Consider the following 13,904-nt stretch of genomic DNA (forward strand, 5'->3'; position numbering starts at 1 on the left):
AAGTAGTATCTTTCTGTTTACATTCACCAAAAACCCGCGGAAATCTCACATGCGTAGGTGCGTTCTAAAAGTTCGTACAACAAAGTTTACATTCTTAACTCATAAACTAATTACTTCAATGTATTTTCTCAGAGCGAAAACACGACCGGCTGGATTTTCGCCGGAAAGAAGACTGAGGTCCTAAGCGCTTAACTGATATAGATGTAGATGATTTTTAAAAGATCAGCCAAGCGCTTGAGCGATATGAGACGAAATACCGGAGAGAATATCCAATTATGTAAACCTATCAGGTAAGTGTAACGGAGTGAATATAAAATTATGACATTTTCAATTGTTTTCGGAGGTCGTTTGATCTGAAGATGTGGAAACACAAAAGAAAAAAGTCAGATTAGTAGTAGATATGAATGGATTAAGCAGTAAATCAATATCGAATGTTTTGTCGTTTAAATATTATAATTGTTTATAAGTATTATTTTTCAATAATAATTATGACATTTGTAAGTAAAATACTGTACGTATCCCGGCCTTTTTAACCAAAAGCAGTTTATAAAAGTTTGGTTAGTACGTATTAACAAGGAGTAATTCTTGGTATGTGTTTACGTATTTCTAAAGTATATAATTTTAAATTATAATATATCCAAATAGTACGTATATTTATTGCATTTTTCGCACTATATTCAATCGTTATGGCTTGTGTACTTAGGGGGCATAATTGGCATTGAACCGTATATTTTTTTATTGTGATAACTTACGTGTCGTTGAAATATCATAAGAATTTTAGGTGAAAGCAAGAGGGTCAGTTATTTTAGTTATATACAGATTGATTGATTTTTGATTGCTTAACGTTCAGTGGCAATTAGTTCATGCATGTTCAGGACGAGAACACTTATTATTGTAAACCTGTATCATATGAACAATTAGTTATATAACGAAGTACCTTTAAGTGTGAGCTAGTGAACAAAGACATCAACCCCATTTGTCAAACACTTCTTATAGGAGTTAATGGCTAAACGAAATTAAAATTAATGCCATCAACTGAGCTACTATATTTGATCATTGACGATCGAAGTAGTAAGAACAATGTAATTTTGTGCAAGGTTTATTTGTATATTGTGCATACATGTACACAAACTCAATGACATACTACAAACAAAACTGTGGACATGTCACATGGATGCTCCTTTCGCACTTTCAATTTATATGCTAAGTAGACGGTGAAATATGGGTTGAATCTTTAATTTGACAGTACAATAGGGACGATCATATAATAGGAAACATGTGTACTAAGTTTCAAGTTGATTGAACTTCAACTTCCCCCAAAACTACAAGGACGAAAAACTTTAATTTAGATGTCATTACGTATAGTATTGAAATCTTTCATTGTACACCATCAACTTTTTATGTAGATTGGATACATCAAATCAAACAATAATGTTTATGTTTTACAACAACAACTTGATGAGACAACTCTATGTGTGTATGCATGTATCGGATGTGTTTTTGATGTTGATGTAATTCAGATGTGTATTTTAAATATATATAGACTTTGGTAATAAAGATATACATAAAGCGTTATCGTTTTAGGACAAAACATATTTATTGTAGAATGGATTTTGTGGCAGAATTTTGGTATACTGATGTCCCATTCAGAGACGCTCGTCTGGCGTACTAAATTATAATCCTGGTACCTTTAACTACTATTTACACCACTGGGTCGATGCCACTGCTGGTGGACGTTTCGTCCCCGAGGGTATCACAAGCCTAGTAGTCAACATTTCGGTGTTGACATGAATATCAATAATGTGGTCATTTTAATAAATTTCCTATTACAAAACTTTGAATTTTTCGAAAAAATAAGGATTTTCCTATTCCAGGCATAGAATACCTAAGCCGTATTTGGCACAACTTTTTTTGAATTTTGGATCCTCAATGCTCTTCAACTTTGTACTTGTTTGGCTTTCTAAAATCTTACACTGACATCGACCATGAAAAATCCATTCTAAGAGTGCAAACTTCAAAGCAAAAAGTAAAATCTACAAACCGCAAAAGTTTTAACCGTGGAGTTTTGTCATCATCGACTTCTGTTATTGAGCAAACGTCCATCACAGTTGATCATGTTTTTTTTTCAACTTTAAATATTTTATTTCATTCCTGGTTGTGAACAATGTCCCTTAGCGCTACAACAATGACGCTAAGGTTCCTCCCTGTGTTGTTAATTGCTAATAAAACCAGGGGATTTGATTAGCAAAATATACATTATATCTATATCTTTTGTTAGTTGCATTTTACAAAGTATGCATACGAGCACACAATACATACATAGTATTCAGTGATCCTATATATAAACAATCATATAAGAAAGAAATTATAATGAAAAATCTCAAAAAGACGGATTTTTGGTTGTCTACTGGTAAAACTTGATAAAAGGTTATCATTTCCGTCCCATTTATAGACATTATTTGCCACACCTGTTGTTTAAAAGTTCCCATATCATCAAAGAGCACATTTTGCCATGAGCCAATTATCTTTATATCAACCAGAAAGGACACAATTAGATTTAAAGTTACAGGACCAATGGTCGAAATACTTTCTTTATCCAAACTGTTATTACTAGAATTAACAGTTTTATCGCCATCATAATATTTGTAATGTTGTCCAATATGTCTAGGAATGGCATAATAATTCTCTTCTACATCAGGTGATATAACTCTATATGATGTAATCCTACACATTCAATGACGCAGAAAATCGTCTTGAGTCGTCTTGTAAATTTTCCTCAAATAGACAAACCTCTATAGGTCCTCTAATGTCAACAGTCACCTTCCTTCTATGTTGGTGTCTGCTTACAAAGGATCTTCTATCTGTAACTCTTGTATTAACTCCCGTAAATCACTTATCTCTATTGTTCAAAACTGAGTTATTTTTTTAATAGCATCGGTGGTCAAATGGATTTAACACTTTGCGTCTGGTGTGCTTGTATTAAAGTTATATCTGGTTATATTGCATCCTTGCCTTGTATAAGTGCTTATGAGGATTGTAACTAGTTTGAGTGATGATTGGTAATGCAACAGTTCATATCCCCAGATCAGACTCATCATTTCTAGTGTTCGGAACATTTGGATCGGACCGATTTCTCAACTGGTCGGATTAAGCATTCGAATGTTCAAAGCTCGGGAAAGGGATATCAAAAGGTACACCCTTTTTCAAATCGAAACTTTCTATGTTTCCCGAGCCGCTTAAACGTTAATTATTTTGGGTAATTCCGATCACAATGCGTCACTTTCTAATTACTGACCAAAGTTTAATCATTTTTTGCGATTATTTGGTATAAATTGAGCATTGGATCACTGACAGACATACAAATTGGATCAAAGTAATCAAGTAGTCTATTTTTCGTGTAGCTTCTTTAATTATCTCAATGTTATGAATATGATGAGGTAAAGAGCACGATGTCAATTTGAAAAACCTATGCCTCAATAATTATTTTCCCGACTTCTACAGGGAACTCGTTGTGCATTTGGAGCACCCAAGTATTGCATCGTGCCAAATTTACCACATAACTTTCTCGTAGCAGGTATATCACATCAAATTAAAGGCATGCTAATTTAGAAGTTACATCGTTCTTTGGATTGTTGTGTGATCGCATTGAAAACCCGGTACTACAAACACTTTTCATTTCTTTAACAAATGGGTTAATAAATGTTTGAACTGATGGTTCGCCAGACATGTCGGGAATAAGGCCAACTAGAAACACATTTTTCAGTTTGAATCGTTCTTTTCGTCACAGATTCAACACAACAGAATACGATACTAACAGAATATTAAACATGCTCGACTGGTTTAACAGGAATTAAGATTTAATATCATACCATAATTCCTCTCGGCTTCCCAAAGGCGTTTTCTTTTGTCTTCCCTAAGCCTTTTCCAAATTTATTTGTCATACACGTTTGTCATAACTCCTGGTTCATGTCTTCTTTGTCTCTATTCTTCACACTTATCTTCGAAATTGTTTTTGGTTCACCATTAAAGAGAGTGATTATTTTTTCATATTTGTAGCAGTAGGTCTTATACAAATATAGTTTTTATGTCTCCGCTCTCAATTTTCACATATATCAGTTATGGTTCAACGCATTGATTTTGTCTAGCAATTTGTCGATGGTTTGGAAACGTTACCTTCGAACATACTTTGACTTTGAGTAGATGTTAATGTGAAGCATTCATTTCATGTAACCTTGAAATGGAAATTGTGTAAAGGAACAATCATACTGTGATGGCTTTTTGTTGTTTAGAACGGAGGGTATCTCTTTGACACATTACCAGTTTCCATCCTTATAATATTTATATTGATAACGTTCAATGTGGATTATTACTACTTACACATTCACATCTGGTGGTGTAAAATATATCTGCATTTGCGCAAGCATTGCCTTGTGCTCTATTGTCAAATTTATGCCGCAAAGTTGAACGTATCCTTCTCTGGTGTCAGCAAATGACTGCCTGTTCTGGTGTAACCTCATGCATTGTGGGCAGCTTCCTCGTATGGCTGTAAGGTGGTTCATCTGCGATTGGGAGGCCTTCAGAGAAACGTTTCATCACATCTCAATAGCCATAGGTTTCGATAACTGTACCCCTTCCTTCTATAGGGAAAAGGGTATCCACTGGGTCATATATTTGTTCCTTTTGTAATTTAGAGGCAAATTTCTGTAAATTTTTCACGATTCAGCTTTTTGATTTTTGAAGTGCATTAATTTTAAAATTTCATTCCTGGTGTGTATTTACATATTTTCTCCTCTCCTCAATTTTATTCATTTAGGAGCTTAATATTCCCTTGACAACACAACGTAATTAAAACATTAAGCTGACTTTACAGAGTTATCTCACTGTAGTGTTAGGTACCACCTTAAAGGATATGACATACACAGAGGAAAGTTAAAGGCCTGGCCTTGAAGGCATAAAACTTTGCTCAGTGCTCTGAGCACAAAAATCATGCTCGAAACATGAAATCCAGCAATTTGATTGGTTGATTTTCGAGTCTGAGTACAAAAATCATGCTCGAAAGTTTTATGACCGTGAAGCCAGGGCTTACCTAGATAGAAATCCGGTTGGAGAGCAATTAAGCCAATAAGGAAATGAGAGGGGCCTAACTATCTTATCAATTATTTATAGAAGTCAGCATGGTAAAAGAAAACAAACACATGTGGAATTTACCTTTGTGTAACAATTTATTATCCAGACTAAAACTAATGACTAACAAATAACAAGATTTTGATGATAAACAAATTTGCATGATAATAGTTAACACTTGTAAATTCAATGCATTAGTGTAATTGTTCTGTTTTTAATAGAAACTATAAATGAAGCGGTTCCAAATGTTTATCCTGTAATTATATGTTTGTTTTTTTGTAAATTTTCTTTCCTTTCTGTGAAGTTGGTGCATTAGGATTCCGTGATTTCCACACTGATGTAAACCCCCTGTCCACATTCCAATTCCAATGGCATACTGCCAAATTTGATCTCAATTTACATTGATCATCACCAAAGCAAATTCTTTTGTCTTGAAATATGTTCTCAACATTATTGAAACTTTCAACATAAAATGTGTCTTTAGCAAGAATATAATCTTGAGGATATTTATAAATAGTTGAACTTTTTATAGCAATCTCTAACATTTTTCTGACTTTTAAATTTGTAAGTACAGTCCTAGATGGCTCATAGTTTGAATCAAATCTGCACCTTGGTGAATGATAACAATGTTCATGCTTATCACACTAATGTTTAACAATGTTATCCAAACTTTCTTTCAGTTTTATGGAATTTTGCTCACAGTTACGGACAGCCCCGTTAATGTGTGTTGCTATGGGTTCAACTTTATCTCCTAGATGTTCACTTCAACTTATACCCTCTGAACGTTTGGTACCTTTGGAAATCTTGGTGACTGCTTTTTTACAGCCTTGACAGCATGCCAAAAGTCATTCTGATTAACGGTAAATTGAGTGTCTCTCACAAATTTATTTACAACCAAATTTCTATCATGTGCAAGCATTTTTATTAACACATTTTTGCTCTCCAAATTTTCATTTATTATTTGTGTTCAAAGTCTTTCATGTCGTTGGGCAACTTTATCCTGTGACTTTGTAATATGCTGACAGTCCATAACTTTGTGAGTTTTTTCTCCTAATGATACAACTGTAGTATCCTTTACATTTGTCCTCCAACCGTGCCTAGCATCTGTCATGATGTTGATGCCATCTTGGTCGTCATATGAAGAAATTTCATCATTTATGGCATTGTCAACTGATTGAACGCTTTAATTTTCAGCATGTTCTTTATATTTTCTAAAGAATTTCGATCTTCTCTCTTTAGTGATGCAGCCAATTCCGGTCCCATTAACAAATCTAGTGTAATGTACTGGCAAAATTCCACTGCTATAAAATGCATGACAAATCCTGTGATTGACCAAGAACTCATCATTCGGAAGGTAAGATGATGACCATAAATAGGAATGTGATTTCTCCTTTGTACAAATCAGTCTTACAGATGCTACATGTTTTTTCGTAGTTCTTTTCAATACTTTTAGCTTCCCATTACAAATACTGGATTGTGCCTCAAAGAGTTCTCCATATGTGTTCAAAGATTTTCTGCAGTAACAAATAGTCCTTGGTCTACATCCTGGCATCTTGTTTGGGAATAGGTGGATGGAAAGGATGAAGTTCTTTCGAATTGTCACTACCAAGTTGTTGTTTAATCCAAAAGTCTAAAAGTTCCTTTATAAATAAACTGTTAACTGGCTTATTCAAAGTTGAAGTAAAAAAGAACTTTACTTTTTGAAGTTTTTCCAAAATTCTACTTTTGACAGTTTCGTCACCAGAAATTTCTACTCTTAAATTGGGTGGACGTTTTCGTGAAGAATCTTGTTTTTCAGTAGCCATGACTGACCATGAAAGAAACTGAAGAAATGAGCAGAAATTGGATATGAAATATTCAGGAGATTATGGTTCATGATATTCAGTTTCAACTTAGAAAAATGTGTCTCTAGGTTTCATGATAATTGATTTTTAGCTCACATGGCCTAAAAGGTCAAATGAGCTTTTGTCATCACTTTGCGTCCGTCGTCGTCCGTCGTCGTCCGTCGTCGTTAACTTTTACGAACATCTTCTCCTCTGAAACTACTGGGCCAAATTTAGCCAAACTTGGCCACAATCATCATTGGGGTATCTAGTTTGAAAAATGTGTCCGATGACCCGGTCAACCAACCAAGATGGCAGCCACGTCTTAAAATAGAACATAGGGGTAAAATGCAGTTTTTGGCTTATAACTAAAAAAACAAAGCGTTTAGACCTATCTGCCCTGAAATTTTCAGATGAATCGGACAACCCGTTGTTGGGTTGCTGCCCCTGAATTGGTAGTTTGAAGGACATTTTGCAGTTTTCTTTTGGTGCATTTTTGCAAAAGCTGTGACATTTCAAACTGTCATATAGTTTTGGTTTGTAACACGGATTTGTTTGTTTCTCTCAATCACTTTAAGACTTCTGAAAACTGGTATACTACTGTTGCCTTTATTTGTCGATTTTGTTGTCTGGATACACGGGCTTTAATGATCATGTATGTTGGAGAATACAGACATCATACGATGATTTTATCGGTGACTTTTCGCCAACCAGAGAGAAATTAGACATATTTGGAAATTGATTCTAATTGTATAACTTATATTTTGATAAGCAGTGTTGTTATCTTTTATTATACTTCTTGTGTCGCTTAAAAAAGTTTCTCTTCTAGTTAATCATAGACTGGTACCTGTTGTTTTTTTTTAAATTATTTTGAAATGAGCCTCACTTGTGAGTCTGATGTAGACGAAACGCACGTCTCGCGTATTAAAATATAATCCTGGTACCTTTGATAAACTATGTATGATTTTTTTTATGTTCGACGTATAAATGTTTTGCTTTAAGCTCAATATAATAATTGAACAACACTACAACTATATGTCTGATTTATTTATTTATTTGTACAGGCATTTATATGTCTTCTGAATTGGAATAGGCTTGTTAAAGGAATAATAGAATAAAACACATTTAGTCTGAACAGTGATATTACAAAATCATGTTAGAATTTCAGATACAGAAAAAAGATTCTGCAGCTAAAAGTCGGCATTTTTTCCCATTGGAAAGAATACTTCATCTCCTAACTTTATATGTATTTGAGTTAAGGTGGTACCCAGCACTTTCACTAGATTAGTTTCGCTTGTTTTATTTTCATTAAATGTTGACAAAGTATTTACTTTGACCAATTTACAATACTATACAAATTAAAAAAACCCATCTAGTTCAATCATCAGATTTTAGATTGTTCCTTCCACTTCCACAAAATGTTTTTCAACAAACCAGGCAAATCTTTCAGAAACTTGACCAAACTCTGCTGTACATCAGTGAAGCTTAATCCTAGTTATATTCCCAGCTGCAGTGGATAATTTCCAATATGATTTGACAATTCTTTCAGATGATAGTTACTTGGAATGTTTTGTAGATGGATTTTTCTAAATAAATGGAAATATTGGGGTATGATTAAATTTTGGAAATTGAATAATACGAAATATAACTAACAATGTCTTCGAATAGACATCCGTATTGTACCGACTATCCCAGGTCTAACATGTTTAACCACGGCACATTATGTATGTATATGCTCGGCTCGTTGTAGAAGGCCTTTGGTGATCAAAGCTGTTAATTTCTGTGTCATTTTGATTCTTATGAGGAGTTGTCTCATTCGCAATAACACATTAACTTTTTTGTATGGTGTAATGGTATCTGGTGTAAAAGAGGGACGAAAGAGGGACGAAAGATACCAAAGGGACAGTCAAACTCATAAATTTAAAACAAACTGACAACACCATGGCTAAAAATGAAAAAGACAAACAGAAAAACAATAGTACACATGACACAACATAGAAAACTTAAGAATAAACAACACAAACCCCACCAAAAACTAGGGGTGTTCTCAGGTGCTCCGGAAGGGTAAGCAGATCCTGCTCCACATGTGGCACCCGTTGTGTTGCTTATGTGATTACAAATCCGGTAAATAGTCTAATTCGGTAGGTCACAATCATGAAAGGGAAGGGGATTGTAGTTTCGACGTAAGGAACATATCCGATATCATTTGTGAAACGGTTATTCCATACCGGTCAACCAACTTGTGATGGCGTCCGTAAAATTTACGAAGGGGTGATTTCAACTTCACCATTTAGAACTCTTGGTTTAATAGCTTCCTTGTAAGCAGCAACCGTCTATCAAGAAAATCATGGTAGGAAATGCAAGCACGGGAATATCGTATCAATTTGGAGATATATACCCCGTATGTAGGTGCTGCTGCAATGTTGCTCCTTAGAAATGGAAAGTTCACAATTGGAAAGCTGAAATCATTTCTTTTGTCGTAAAGTTTTGTTTTCAACCAACCCTCATTGTCAATTTATAGATGTAATTCAAGATATGAAGCCGACCTAACTGTATCTGTAGTATCCTTTATCTCTAGTTCGAAAAGGTGTATGGTGTTACTGGGAAGTTTCACCACTCAGGGACTGTACCTTGTTGCCGCACAAATTAATCTGAAATTAACACTTTAGGCGAAAAACGTGCGTCATATATGAAGTGATGGAGACGTCAGAACAAAGTTACAGAACGCTTTTTTTTAAATTTTGTACTCGTACTTTGTTAAACAGCAAGAACGGAAACATATCATACGATAGAAATTATCTGCATATAGTTATCAAAAGTACCAGGATTATAATTTTATACGCCAGACGCGCGTTTCGTCTACATAAGACTCATCAGTGACGCTCAGATCAAAATAGTTAAAAAGCCAAACAAATACAAAGTTGAAGAGCATTGAGGACCCAAAATTCCAAAAAGTTGTGCCAAATACGGCTAAGGTAATCTACTCCTGGGGTAAGAAAATCCTTAGTTTTATACTACGTTTGTGATGTGATTCAAGAATATACAACCATAAGTTTGTAAAAAGATTTGTAATGTACACAATGTTATCAGCAAATAAGAAAGCACATATGCAACACTACCGGCCGGTAATTGCACTTACCTTGCTATATTGTTTCATAAAAAAGTGTTTCATTAAAAAGGGATAAATTTAAATCAATTATTCAAAGATAGTAAAATGAATAAACGTTTTAAATAATCATTTATCTGTGTCATTTTGGTCTCTAGTGGACAGTTGTCTTATTGGCAATCATACCACATCTTCTTTTTTTATATTTTATGGATGAAATAATTTGATAATTGAGATTGCTTATTTACAAAACAACAAGTTATCGCACTTGTTTGAAATCATAACTAATGTAAACTACGAAAATTATTTATTATTAAATATGAATCGATATTTTTTATGACTTTTTGTTTTATTAAGGTTGATCTTAAACCCTAGTGTTCAACAGAAATTTCCAACAACGCAATGTGTGTAGGTGCATTGATTTTAATGATCCTTATATCATTTGCATGCACATTTAATTTAAGACAAAGAACCATTAGTAAAATTAGTACGTCAATAGTTTATTTGTGACAAAACCTCTCATATGGAGTTAACTATGATAAATTCTGTAGATGTTTTTCATAATATCTAATTACATGACGATCGATAAAGTTTATATGTATTAATTGATCATGTTGATAGTGAACAAAAAGATTTTTTATATAATGGAAATCATGTTTTATTAGTCAAAATACGTATTTTATTCACCTGTAACTCAGTATCAATTGCACTACCTTTTAAGAAATAATACAGAAATGAAAGAGCGCAGAGAATATGAATGTGTTTTGTTAATGCAGTTAGCATTTTGAGTTTACATTGTAAGTAAATATTCAGCGAGATTAATAATAAATAATTTGAATTAGTCCGTAGATTTCCATATTGTAGCAGTAGTTATACGTAGTAGTACTTGCATATCCTTGACAATTTTTGGACATGATCATAATTTGACCACGGATTACACAACCGTAGTAAACCTTACTAAATAGTATAAGAACGTGCACATCCGTTTTAATACATATCACAACCGTCTTAACCCATACGTATTCGTAAACCTGACTGATTTGTACGGTAATTTCCGGAGAACAACGTTTTCAGAATATACCTGCTCAAGGAAACTACGGGTTATTACTGCTCAAAACAACAAACATAAGGATTCTGTATAAATACTACATACTTATAGGCTCCAGCGTATTATGTTTTATGCCTTAGAGGTATACATAACATTATAAAACATGAATGATGGCTGGAATAGGTTATTGATATGGCACAAAGTGCCAGGGCAGGCGTAGAACTATTTGATTACAGATGTAGAGGTGCATGGAGGCAGAGTAGATTGTGAACTAGGGACTTACTACATATCTATGGCCAGTATGAGGCCCCCATAATTATTTGTTGATGCGGAACATACGATTACGTTAAAGAACTTTTTAACAATAGTTCCAATCAATCAAGAAATGGTCCAAAGATTACGAAAAACAAAACACGTTACAGAGAAACAGATGAATCATTTATCTAATAAAACATAATATAAATCTATACTTCACTACCATAACAAAATGATAAACCAGAACCTCAATTATAGAAATGATTAACAGATCTAAGAAAATTTGGCGGTTCGTACTATTACATTTCAGACGTAGCAAACCGCTGCACATACACCCGGCATGTGTCGTTGCGAACTTAACCATGCCAGTTCCATATCCAGCTATATCCCACAGTAAGAGCCCGTGTCTTTCATGCCGACAAGTGACCCTATAAATTTATTATCAGTGGTAGTTACATCAAAACCCGTATTAAAATCGTTGAACGATCGTATCAGATCCATAGAAGACTACGGATTATGTATTTCTGGGATCATCTTGAGATTCAATCCGTAGTGGATTCGGCGAGGTGATCCGTGAATGTGTGCCTAAGACATTATGTTGATATTAAACGAGAATATTTACCGATTGAGACTATCTATAGTTTCTCAACAACACATATACATTGCATACATAACCTTTTTATACAAGAATTTAAAGTTCAACGTGTAATATTTCACTTCAGGTAAGTGATCATAAAAATACATTCACGTGATGTAGTATTAAGACAGGTAACGTGTAACACAATGTCGCAATTTAAAAGGCTATTAGAAATCAGTGAATGATTGGTAAATGGATTTACGAAACATACAAGGGTCTATAGAAATTGTTGAAAATAATTGCTATACGCAATAAAACCAAATGCCATTTAAAAAAAGAATGTTGATGTACTCGTTTCGAAGTTGAAAAATTAAAAAAAGTAGAAAATGCATAGTTTGCAAATATGTCACATTTTGATGTCGCATAAATTAAAATCAGCGTACGCAACGTTACATGTATTACCTCCCCTGTAACTGTATCCTTTACCGTTGATAGTATTGTTCATATTTTTTTTTGGATTTTTAGAAACACCAAAAATTAATATACCTTAAAATAAAGGATGGACTTATGGAATATATGGCAATATGTTTTGGCTTTTGCACTTCAATATTTGGTTTGTTTGAACTTCTAACAGCTTTTATATGACCGCCATTTTTGACAGCTCAGTAAATTTAACGCTCGTTTGGTGTAATGAATAATAACCTTTATGTAGTGTTAAGTGTTCATCTGCAATGATATCCATGCAAACCAAGAAATATATTTAAATCAAAATTATTTTTGAGAAAAGAACAATAAAATTATGTTTACACTTAGTCTAGTCATTTGTAAAAGTGATTTATTTCATTGCTGCAAAGTTTAGCAGGCACTTACATCTACAACGTTTTTATCATTAATCGAAACATTTTAATATTACAACAGACGATAAAGAAAGAACATTTGTATCTCAGATCTGCGATGATACTTTTCAATTTTACAGTATGCATACTGTAATTTCCAGCACATTATCACTTTGAATAATAAAAGGCGATCGAAAATTATATTAAGTAAAAACTTGTTTTCACAATTCAGTAGTGAAATCAATTTTAATTTTTCAGTTTATTTTTGAAATAAACCGATAGGTAAATATGTCAGTAACAATTAAGTCGAATAGATATTTAAACATTTCTTTAAAGATAAAATATTAACTTCGTCACGATTCAATAGGCTACCAATATAAATACTTAAAACTGTTTACACGTCAATAATTCTATTGCTGGTTCGCTTCTTCTTGATGCATGGCAGTACAATTCGTGGCTATTGTTTAGTACTTTCATTAATAGCAAGTATGTTTTTGTCAGTTTCTATGTTTTTGAAGTCATTCATATTTATTTGTAGAATAGTCTATTCGCAGATCAGGGTGTAAACTTGAAAACAATGCATGTCTTCTAAGTTTAACTTTGTAGATTCAAGATTGTGTTGTACAAACTATAAAGTTATAATTATTGACATACAAATATTTAAAAAAAAAAAAGCGACCGTATACTTAAAGAATAATAGGTAGTTTCGTTTTTGATACTAACTATATCATGTGGAATATCTAGACGAGCCCGTACGGATGAGTTAAACTATTCTACATGATATAGTGAGTATCTAAAACGAAACTACGTATTATTCTGTTTATCGTTAATTATGACGTCACACAATGTATTGCCTAATATTTTCAGTGATACAGCCAGTACGCTGATACTCAGAAATATTAGGCAGTAAAATCAAAGGAAAAATATACGAATTACCGATAAATAATGATTACAGTCATATTGTATAAATTAGATATTAATCTTGATTACATAGCGAATACATATTAAAACAAAATAACGGTACATTGAGTTCACTATATAAAAGTCTCGTCATAACTATAGTTTGAAACGAGATAAACATTCTGTAATATTAATTCAGCTGGAACAAATGTTACAGTATTTGTTCCTAACAGAA

Source organism: Mytilus trossulus, chromosome 5 (genome assembly GCF_036588685.1).
Source record: "Mytilus trossulus isolate FHL-02 chromosome 5, PNRI_Mtr1.1.1.hap1, whole genome shotgun sequence".
Lineage (NCBI taxonomy): Eukaryota > Metazoa > Mollusca > Bivalvia > Mytilida > Mytilidae > Mytilus > Mytilus trossulus.